This window comes from Sciurus vulgaris (assembly GCF_902686455.1).
Source record: "Sciurus vulgaris genome assembly, chromosome: 9".
Lineage (NCBI taxonomy): Eukaryota > Metazoa > Chordata > Mammalia > Rodentia > Sciuridae > Sciurus > Sciurus vulgaris.
Genome location: NC_136469.1, coordinates 665,138 through 671,675, shown reverse-complemented (window position 1 = coordinate 671,675; position 6,538 = coordinate 665,138).

The following is a 6,538-nucleotide window of genomic DNA, read 5'->3' as shown; positions in this document are numbered from 1 at the left end:
GATTAAAAAGAAAGATCCAACAATATGTTGCCTGCAAGAGACTCACCTCATAGAAAAAGATACCCATAGACTAAAGGTGAAAGGATGGGGAAAAACATACCATGCACATGGACTCAGCAAAAAAGCTGGAGTATCCATCCTCATTTCCGATAATGTGGACTTCAAGCCAAAGTTAGTCAGAAGGCATAAAGAAGGTCATTTCATACTGCTTAAGGGAAGCATAAATCAGCAAGATATAACAATCATAAACATCTATGCCCCAAACAGTGGCTCATCCATGTATGTCAAACAAATCCTTCTCAATTTCAGAAACCAAATAGACCACAACACAATAATACTAGGTGATTTTAACACGCCGCTCTCACCACTGGACAGATCTTCCAGACAAAAATTGAACAAAGAAACCATAGATCTCAACAACACAATCAATAATTTAGACATAACGGACATTTATAGAATATACCATCCAACCAAGAGTGAATACACTTTCTTCTCAGCAGCACATGGATCCTTCTCTAAAATAGACCATATATTATGCCACAAAGCTAATGTTAGCAAATACAAGAAGATAGAGACACTAGCATGTATTCTATCAGATCATAATGGATTGAAGTTAGAAATAAATGAAAGAGTAAAACACAGAAACTATTCCAACATCTGGAGATTAAACAATATGCTATTATATGATGAATGGATAACAGAAGATATTAGGAAGGAAATTAAAAAATTCTTAGAGGTAAATGAGAACAAAGAAACATCATATCAAAATCTCTGGGACACTATGAAAGCAGTACTTAGAGGGAAATTTATTTCATGGAGCGCATTTAATAAAAGAAGTAAAACTCAACAAATAAACAACCTAACACTACAGCTCAAAGCCCTAGAAAAAGAAGAACAGACCAGCACCAAAAGTAGTAGAAGACAGGAAATAGTTAAACTCAGAGCTGAAATCAATGAAATTGAAACAAAAGAAACAATACAAAAAATTGACAAATAAATAGTTGGTTCTTCGAAAAAATAAACAAAATTGATAAACCTTTAGCCACACTAACAAAGAGAAGACGAGAGAAAACCCAAATCACTAAAATTCGGAATGAACAAGGAAATATCACAGCAGACAGGATGGAAATACAAAACATAATTAGAAGCTATTTTGAAAATCTATACTCCAACAAAATAGAAAATTTCGAAGACATCAACAGGTTTCTAGAGACATATGAATTGCCTAAACTGAACGTGGAGGACATAAACAATTTAAATAGACCAATTTCAAGTACTGAAATAGAAGAAGTCATCAAAAGCCTACCAACAAAGAAAAGTCCGGGACCAGATGGGTTCTCAGCCGAGTTCTACAAAACCTTTAAGGAAGAGCTCATTCCAATACTTCTCAAAGTATTCCATAAAATAGAAGAGGAGGGAACCCTCCCAAACTCATTCTATGAAGCCAATATCACACTGATACCTAAACCAGACAGAGACTCATCAAGGAAAGAAAATTTCAGACCAATATCCTTAATGAACATCGACGCAAAAATTCTCAACAAAATTTTAGCAAATCGCATACAAAAACATATTAAAAAGATAGTGCACCATGATCAAGTTGGTTTCATCCCAGGGATGCAAGGTTGGTTCAACATCAGGAAATCAATAAACGTAATTCACCATATTAATAGACTTAAAGTCAAGAATCACATGATTATTTCAATAGATGCAGAAAAAGCATTTGATAAAATACAGCACTCCTTCATGCTCAAAACACTAGAAAAAATAGGGATAGTGGGAACATTCCTTAACATTGTAAAGGCCATTTATGCTAAGCCCATGGCTAATATCATTCTAAATGGTGAAAAACTGAAAGCATTCCCCCTAAAAACTGGAACAAGGCAGGGATGCCCTCTTTCACCACTTCTATTCAACATCGTTCTTGAGACTCTGGCCAGAGCAATTAGACAAACCAAAGAAATTAAAGGGATACGAATTGGAAAAGAAGAACTCAAACTATCCCTGTTTGCTGATGACATGATTATATATTTAGAGGAACCAGGAAATTCCACCAGAAAACTCTTAGAACTCATAAGTGATTTCAGTAAAGTAGCAGGTTACAAGATCAATGCCCATAAATCCAACGCATTTTTATACATAAGTGATGAATCTTCAGAAAGAGAAATTAGGAAAACTACCCCATTCACAATAGCCTCGAAAAAAATAAAATACTTGGGAATCAATCTTACAAAAGAGGTGAAAGACCTCTACAATGAGAACTATACAACACTAAAGAAAGAAATTAAAGAACACCTTAGAAGATGGAAAGATCTTCCATGTTCTTGGATAGGAAGAATTAATATTGTCAAAATGGCCATACTACCTAAAGTGCTATACAAATTAAATGCAATTCCAATTAAAATCCCAATTGTGTACCTTACAGAAATAGAGCAAGCAATTATGAAATTCATCTGGAAAAATAAGAAACCCAGAATAGCTAAAGCAATCCTTAGCAGGAAGAGTGAAACAGGGGGTATTGCAATACCAGATCTTCAACTCTACTACAAAGCAATAGTAACAAAAACGGCATGGTATTGGTACCAAAATAGAAAGGTAGATCAATGGTACAGAATAGAGGACACGGACACAAACCCAAATAAATACAATTTTCTCTTACTAGACAAAGGTGCCAAAAATATGCAATGGAGAAAAGATAGCCTCTTCAACAAATGGTGCTGGGAGAATTGGAAATCCATATGCAACAGAATGAAACTAAACCCATATCTCTCACCATGCACGAAACTAAACTCAAAATGGATTAAGGACCTCGGAATCAGACCAGAGACCCTGCAGATTATAGAAGAAAAAGTAGGTCCAAATCTGCACCTTGTTGGTCTAGGACCAGACTTCCTTAACAGGACTCCCATAGCACAAGAAATAAAAGCTAGAATCAACCACTGGGATAGATTCAAACTGAAAAGCTTTCTCTCAGCAAAGGAAACTATCAGCAATTCGAAGAAAGAGCCTACAGAGTGGGAGAATATCTTTGCCAATCATACTTCAGATAGAGCACTAATCTCCAGAATCTATAAAGAACTCAAAAAACTCTACTCCAAGAATTCAAATAGTCCAGTCAACAAATGGGCTAAGGAAATGAATAGACACTTCACAGAAGAAGATCTACAAGCAATCAACAAACATATGGAAAAATGTTCAACATCTCTAGTAATAAGAGAAATGCAAATCAAAACCTCCCTAAGATTCCATCTCACCCCAATTAGAATGGTGATTATCAAGAATACGAGCAACAGCAGATGTTGGCGAGGATGTGGGGGGAAAGGTACACTCATACACTGCTGGTGGGGCTGCAAATTAGTGCAGCCACTATGGAAAGCAGTGTGGAGATTCCTTAGAAAACTTGGAATGGAACCACCATTTGACCCAGCTATCCCACTCCTTGGCCTATACCCAAAGGACTTAAAATCAGCATACTACAGAAATACAGCCACATCAATGTTCATAGCTGCTCAATTCACAATAGCCAGACTGTGGAACCAACCTAGATGCCCTTCAATTGATGAGTGGATAAAGAAACTGTGGTATATATATACAACGGAATATTACTCAGCCATAAAGAATGATAAAATTATGACATTTGCAGGCAAATGGATGAAATTGGAGAATATCATGCTAAGTGAGATAGGCCGATCTCAAAAATTCAAAGGACGAATGATATCGCTGATAAGTGGAGGATGACACATAATGGGGGGGAGGGAAGGTTTAGAGTTAGGGTTAGGGAGGGGGGCAAGTATGGAGGAAGGAACTACTGTATAGAGGGTAAAGAGGGGTGGGAGGGGTGGGGGGAAGGGAAAAAATAACAGAATGAATCAAACAACGTTTCTCTATGTAAATTTATGATTACACAAATGGTATGCCTTTACGCCATGTACAAACAGAGAAACAACATGTATCCCATTTGTTTACAATAAAAAAAAAAAAGACATAGACTGTAAGATTGGAATTAAAAGAAAAACCCAACAATATGCTGCCTATATGATTCATCTCATAGAAAAGAATACCCACAGGCTAAAGGTGAAAGGATAGGAAAAAACATTATATATACTTTTAATGTAGTTATTTTAATTTCTGTATTGCATTCCATTTAAAATAATGAAGTCCATTTTTTTTAACCTTTCATTACTAATAGATATTTGAATTGTTTAAAGTGTGCACATAATGCTGCAGTAATTTGTCTTTTGCATGGTGAGTATATATAGGTGTTCCTACTATATATATGCCTAAGAATGAAGTCATTGAGCAACAACAGAAGCATATGTCCATCTCTACATAATACCATCAGGGATTATAAAAGTGGTTGTAAAAATCCACATTCATATCCAGGTGCAGTTTTTCATGTTTGTAATCCCAGTGGTTCGGGAGGCTGAGGTAGGACTATCATGAGTTCAGTCAATCTCAATAAATGGGAGGCAGTCTCTAAATAAAATGCAAAAATTGGGCTAGGGATGTGACTCAATGTTCAAGTGCTCTCGAGCTCTATACCTGGTACCAAAAAAATTCACAAGCATGGTAGTTTATAAGATTCCACATATTCTATCTCCTTTCAAGTCTTTTTTGTTCTTTTTAGATATACAGGACAATGGAGTGCATTTTGACATATAATACATACATGGAGTGTAATATTCTAATTAGGATCTGAATGTTGTGCTTGGACATGATGTGGAGTTTTATTGGTTGTATATTCATATATGAACATAGAAAATTTACACTTGATTCATTCTACAGAATTTTCTATTACCCCTCCCTTTTCTTTATCTCCCTTAGGTTAGTTCAATGAACTTTTATTCTCCCCTCACCCCTTGTTGTGTGTTAGAACCATGTATCATAGAAAATTTTGGCCTATATATTTTGGGATTGACTTATTCATGTAGCAGGTTAGTGTCCAGTTTTAATTTTTAGAGTGATATTACTAATTATTAAAATTTTGATTAATTTTCTATAAAAAATTTGATGGTGTTTTGGTTCTCATTTTATATCATGTGTAAATTTAAACATACTAATATGCCATCAAACAAAATTGTCTATCAGTATGCCTTTCTAAAATTTAAAATATTTTGTTTTAGTTGAAGGATCTACCTTGTTGTTATATGTGTTGTACTTAATGATTTCTAACTCACATTTGACAAGTCATTGTCTCTAGGATAGTTGAAAGTGTGTTTAAATAAAAATTCATGTGTTTACTACTTTTTATATATTAGGCATCATTGGTCTAATACTATACATAGTTTAATTTTCATTGTGGTTTAGATCTCACTGACAAGACAAGTTGAGTACACTGTACTCACACATTAAACTCTTCTCGTTCACATGATATTTTCTCCAGAAAATAAACAGTTTCTCTTCTTCCAAAATAATATAAAATGTTATTTTTAAATTCATTTTATTTTTTTAAATTTTTACTTTTACAGACTGTATTTTGATTCACTGTACACAAATGGGATACAACTTTTAATTTCTATGGTTGTACACAATGTAGATTGACATCATTTATACAATCATACATGTACACAAGGTAATGATGTCTGTCTCATTTCACAAAAGTAATAGGCTTCTTTTGATGAGATCATGTTGATAGGGTAGAAAAGATAAGACTCTCAACAAGGGACAGAGAAGGTAAACATATCACTAAACTACATCTTTTGTTTGAGACTGAGCAGATATGCTAAGGTGGGTTTCATCAGATATACTCTGATTTCAATCATCTGCTCTACCTAGACATTGCTATTCTACATTTTCTTGCAATTATGAAAAAGTGTGTATAAAGAAAGTAGAGTCAAAAAAGTAAATTATCCAATTCCGTGAATAAGCTCTTTTCTTCAGGACAAAAACAATATCCTCCAAAGAATACACAGGATTGAAAAAAAGTGTGTGTCTGAAACTCCAAGAAAATGAAACAAATAACATGAATCTGTAATGAGAGTTTATGCATTTATTCAAAAAATTATTTTTTAATATCTTTTGCTAAGTTCTAAAATCAGATAATGCCCAACACTCTACAGAAAGCAAATTGCATGTACTGCCAAAGAACAAAGTTTTATTATTACTATATTTTCATTGTTTATGGGTTTGAATTAGACTTCCTCCATTTGAAATGATCTACATATAATCCAGTAAATTTCCATTACTGGTGGTAAAAAATATTATGTTTGGAAAACTGCCAATTTCCAATTTTTTATCAATTTTTGGTTTACTGTCAGAGCATAGTGGAGGCCCATCCACTACACTTTCTAATCTCCAGTGAAATTTTGCATAGCAGGAAGTACACATTACCTGAGCAAACTCTAGAAGTCCATCAGGGACAATACTACCAGCTAAAACAGCTGTTCACCTGCTACCATTTCTACCTCACTCTGCTTTCCTAACCCATCCCACGTAAGTACTTACTTTGTTTTTTAATTTACCTCTGACTCAGACAGGGAAGTGAAATGTATCAATATTTGGTGCTTCCAACTAAATCCTAACAACAACATTCCTCAAA